At 37.1% G+C, this 5,569-nt stretch overlaps 1 long non-coding RNA gene across 1 annotated transcript; it reads right to left on the bottom strand.

Moving 5' to 3' along the window:
• Positions 1-721: 721 nt before the first annotated feature.
• Positions 722-5,251, bottom strand: LOC139081623 (uncharacterized). Its single transcript, XR_011536769.1, has 3 exons — positions 5,104-5,251; positions 3,024-3,116; positions 722-1,485 (listed from the first exon to the last, which is right to left on the bottom strand). It is a non-coding gene; the product is annotated as an uncharacterized lncRNA (long non-coding RNA).
• Between the last annotated feature and the right edge of the window lie 318 nt (positions 5,252-5,569).

Below are 5,569 nucleotides of genomic sequence, written 5' to 3'. Positions count from 1 at the left end.
CCATGTCAAGCCAAGAGGAAAGAAACTTGGTAAGCTTGCTCACAACTCCCCAGAACCTATTAATGATGCAGGACCCTCGACACCACAGAACTGTCCAAAGTGTGAACCCTGAATTCTGTAGTGGCACATGTCAGAAGGAAGAAAGGTATAAGAAAATGACTCTCTGTATATTTTACTTAACAGGAATGAAACATTTTTGTGTCAAGCACTGTGTTAGATAGGCTCCGGAGACACAAATATTAGTAAGAAGTCCCCATTCTTAGTAGCTTCAATCCTGTAGGCTTCCTTGGGAAATGCATAGACAAGGCAGAAAAAAAAATCAGCACAAATACATGCAAAGTTACTTATAAAAGCATCAGAAAGAACATTACTGAAAGACATGGGACCCATAAAGATTCAGGCCCTGCACCAAATACAGATCAAGGGAGACCAGCTTCACAGTCAAGCAAAACTGCTCTCTTAGAAGCAGAAATATTTTTAATATAAGGAAAATTATCTACATGGAAAGCTGCTTTTTTTTTTCTCCCCAACGCCCCGGTGCACAGCTGTATGTTCTAGTTGTCCTAGTTCTTTTAGTTCTTCTATGCGAGCCCCCACCATAGAGTGGCAACTGACGGACGGGTGGTGTAGTTCTGCCACTGGGAAATGAACCTCGGTCGCCAAAGCAGTGAGAGCACTGAACTTGAACCACTAGACCATCAGGGCTGGCTCAGAGAGCCGCTTTTAAAGCCAGACAAATGTATTTTAACATAAGTAAAACCATGCACATCTTGTTGGAGACAGCAACTATTTGGCATTTCAATAATGAACATTAGAAAGTTCTTTCTTGATGTGCTGTAACAATGTAAATGTTGCCTGACCCTGTAGTAAGCACAGCAGGTGTTCTAAAGCCTGTCTCCAAAGAGAGCCAGCAATGCCAATGAGTTCAAGTCTATGAGGTCAATCTTTGGATGCAGCCTTGCCCAGAAGTCCAGCTGACAGGAGAGGGAGGGAAGACAATGAAGGAAGGATGATGGGAGTTTTCCTCTTCATTCTGTTCTTCAGAAGTGGGCTCTTCCTCCCACCATAGTCCCATAATGCTTGAGGACTCAGGAGGCATCAGACAGAAGGAAAGCCTTGGGAAAATGAACAGCCAGTCTTTCCATACCATCCCCTCACCGGGACTCAGGCTCCATCAAATCCTGACATTCTGTACTTCTTTCTCGTTGTCACTGCTCTTGCTGTTCCAAAGAGACTTTGCTCCTTCAGCCTGAAAATCACACTGAAAATTATGAAACATTTGTTACTGGAATCCACAGGAAAATAAGGTTTGATACACAACATGTTACTTAACGGCAAACTCTGTGAGAACAGAGTTTTTAAATTTCTGGAGATATTTGTAATCGTCCCAGCACAATCATGAATGAATTTTCCAATAGTAGATTGGATACAAAGGCATTCGTCTAGATGCAGATGCAGAAAATGCAGTAGTTCTTGAAATTTTCCCTTTGGAAGGAAAATATAGGTTAACCAATCATAATAGTGTTTGCAAATGTATAACAAAGTTTAAAAACTATTAAGAGTAGTGGTAAAAGGTAAACTGGTAATAATGAGCAAAACTTGCTTATAAGATTATTAAGATTAATCAAGAAGAAATTTTACAATGAGAATATGAACTAGCCTCCCAAAGGCAGTAATAAAAATATATTCTTGTAAATATTTAAGAATAGCTAGTCATGGTCTTCATGAATATTCAGCAGGACAATCTGCCACTGAGAAAATGAAGATGAGGTGGAGAACGCTATGACCTAGTGCGCTGGCCTTCAGTTTTAGGATTACATCAGTTTTTTAAAAGCCATCTCCCTTTATTCACATTTACAAGAAGTCAGCAGCCAAAGTCTACTTAAAAAAAAAACAAAAGAAAAAAAAAAAACAAAAACAAAAACAAAAGAACTTGAAATGCTCAGATATTCTCTCAGAGAGTACATATAGGCTGTAACCTCATTACACAAGACCCAACAAAACATAGCTCTCCCTAGAGGGTAATAGGAGCTTAGAACTCTGTGCTGTGATAACAGGACAGAGCCTTTCCTGAGAAAAGCATAAACATATAGATTACTTGAATTTGAATGGAATCACAACACAGTGGAAGTGAATTTCTATTATGTTGGCTCTTTCCAAGGTAGCTGTAGAAAGTACGATATACTCTTTTTAAAATGTTTAAGTTATACATTATTTCCAAAGCTTTTGATTTTCCTTAAGCTTCCCTATGTCCTGTCTTTAAACTGCTTTCTCTTATACATTTTCTTGCTCATTTCACCAAACAGCATCGTTAACCAAGTGCTCCTGGAATGATAATATATAGCATTAGACAGCAATGGCGTGCAGTGGCTGTGTGTCTGCTGTGTGTGAGAGGCAGAACAACAGATTTAGTTGCACTTACTTGTCGTGTCTCCTTAGTTTCCCCTGGTTGTGACAATTTCTCAGTCTTTCCTTGTTTCTTATGACCTTGACAGTTTTACGGAGTATTGGTCTGGTATTTTGTACAGTGTCCCTCAGTTTGGGTTTGTCTGATGTTTTCCTTATGACTAAACTGGGGTTGTGAGATTTCGGAAAGAATCCCACAGAGGTGAAGTGGCCTTCACATCACACATATCAGATGAACATGACACCCACACAACATCACTGGTGGTGTCATCCTTCATCGTTTGGTTAAGGCAGTGTTTGCTGAGTTTCTCTACTGAAAGTTAATATTTTCCCCTTCCCGTACTCTATTCTTTGGAAGGAAGTCAATAAATTGAGCCCACACTCAAGGGGAGCAGAGGGGTGGTTTATAAAAATCTGAATGTGTAACGAAGCTCCTGTCTTTCATTCAAATTCAATTCAATAAACTTTTAAAACACCACAAAGAGAAATATTTTGGAGATCTATACAGCAACAATCATAATCCTTAGTAGCTATGGGTATTAGCATCATACAGAAAGACACAAACTTTAATCCTTGTGATGATTATAGATACTAAGAGATGGTTATCTTTACCTTACCTGAGTCATTATTAAAATGCCTGTTTATTTTTCTCAGCTCTTTTTAACATCTGATGAAATCCCTGGGTGAATTTTCTTCTGAGACTCAACATCCTACAATGCAAATTGTACACAAGCTAAAAATGCATCTTCATATAATTGTACTCTGGGGTCACACAACATTTAAACGCACATTGCCAAGAATGTTATTTGTCTGCAGAATCATAAATGCACAAATGAATTACTCTCTTTCAATGGTCATGTGTTTATAAATTTTCTCAAAGGTGTCCAACTTAGTAAATAGCTTGCTACCTTACATGTAAGGGCATTGTAGTTCATCATTTTCGTTAGAATCAATGGTGTCGTGCTACCTTTTAAAATGTTTGTACTTTAGGGGCCGGCCCCCAGGCTGAGTGGTTAAGTTTGCACGCTCCACTGCGGCCGCCCAGGGTTTCGCTGGTTTGGATCCTGGGCGCGGACATGGCACTGCTCATTAGGCCACGTTGAGGTGGTGTCCCACATGCCACAACTAGAAGGACCTGCAGCTAAGATATACAACTATGTACCTGGGGGTATTTGGGGAGATAAAGCAGGAAAAAAAAAAAAAAAGATTGGCCACAGTTGTTAGCTCAGGTGCCAATCTTTAAAAAATAAAAATAAAAATGTTTTTATTTTCAATTATGGTTTGTTTGGTTTTTTTCATTCTACTGGCTTTCCTTAACCTTTGAGTAATATTTTAGTTGACACAATTCATATAGCAGGCAACAAGATGAAAATGTGTTCTTTTCGATTTAGTGGAATTATATGACCATCTTGCAAATCTCTAATTAAGATCTCGAATTGGTTACGTTTTCCTAATTTGGTGATTTATGTCTCTCTTTATCCTGATCAAATTATGTCATCATAAAGATATAGTTGTAGTAGTTAGAAATGCATATCAATGTGATAAAATTTTCTTCTAAGGTTTTATTTACTTATTTATTTTTTTTAACATTCATTGATACCTTAAGACAATATCCTAGATGCTGTGGAGAAAAGAATGCAAGGAGCTTACTTTCTAGTAAAAAAACTCAAATGTTTACAAACATTATTATAATATAAGGTAGAAAACATTAAGTAACATGGAAGAGGTACAAATGAAATATAATAAAAATAGAAAGCGATAAGGAGTCACAGAGGTTCTTTAGCAGGCAAATAACAAGACCAGATACGTACTTTAGAAAAATAAATTTTAGTAGCATTGTACTGGATTAATTTTAATGGTAGAAGAGAAGCAAACGAGGATGGAGAGGGGAGAGACTGGGACAAAGAGATGGATAGAAAACCATTCGTATTAAAGAGGTAATGTGAACTAAGGTATTGGCAGTAGAAAGAAGGAAAAGATGTGGATCCAAGAAATACTGCAAAGGGGAAACTGAGGCACAGTTATTGATTGAATATGGGGAATGAGGGGTAGGAAAGATTCAAATAAAATTTTGATTCTTCGAGAAAGGAAATGTGGTGCCAGTAATAAAAATGTAGAAGGAGCATTTTATATTTTTTATTTATTTATATTTCTTTGCAACATTTTTTCACAATGTATTCTGTATGCACTGAGAGCTAGCCTAGTACATTAGAAGATTTCCTTATCTTTATATTTCCCTTGTGATTCCCTCGTTATAGCAGCTTCTACTCCTTTCTGGCATAAGTTGCGGTATAAATAAATGAATATGCATTCATTATGCTTGATTATATAATTGTGGCTTCCCTCTCAGCAAATGTCTCAAGGTAGTAATGTAATGGCTTCTGTTCACAGCTAAAATCTAAGTTTTTTTTTGAGATATTTTTGAGCTATATGGTGTTTGTTACACATTTTGTAACATCTAACTTTCTTAGCAATAAATAGTAACTTTCTACAGAAAGCAGTTTTTTCACTTAATTTGGAATCAAGTAAACTAAGAACTATTCTTTTTTTCCTTAAATAGGCATTAATGACATTTTTCAGTAACCAAACCATCGTTAAGACTTATCCTTTAGAATCAAATTACTTCTCATTTCTGTGTTAACATTATATGAACCTTTCAATAATAATTATAACAATACAAGCACCGCTAATACTTACGGAGTATTAACCATCTTCAAGGCACTGTTCCAAGTGTCTTTTACATATAATCTTAAGAATAATTCTTTGAAATAGGTATTATTAGAATCCCATTTTACAGACGACACACAGCGAAGTAAAGTAACTTCCACAAGGTTACATGACAAGTAACCATGGGAACCAGAATTGGAACTCAGGGCGTCTGGTTCCAGATCCCATGTGCTTGGCAGCTCTGCCCTCAGCCGCTTCCTCTGTGTAAGAGTCAAGTTAGTCCAGGCTTACACTTAGTGGGATACTTTGCTCTGCCATGTATCTCAAATTTTCCTGAAGTTGGGTCTATTTTAATAAAGAAAAGAAAAAATCTGTGATGTCCATTGGCATCCTCAGAGGTCTTAATCATCAAAATCCTGCAAAAACATAAGTCCCTACATACCAAGACATTTGATTTATAATTTTAAAATGTTCATTTCCTGTGGATAGCTGCAGG

Source organism: Equus przewalskii, unplaced genomic scaffold (assembly GCF_037783145.1).
Source record: "Equus przewalskii isolate Varuska unplaced genomic scaffold, EquPr2 ChrUn-13, whole genome shotgun sequence".
In the NCBI taxonomy this organism is placed as follows: Eukaryota; Metazoa; Chordata; class Mammalia; order Perissodactyla; family Equidae; genus Equus; species Equus przewalskii.
The sequence above is the reverse complement of the archived record's forward strand: the minus strand, read 5'-3'. Positions and strand labels throughout refer to the sequence as shown.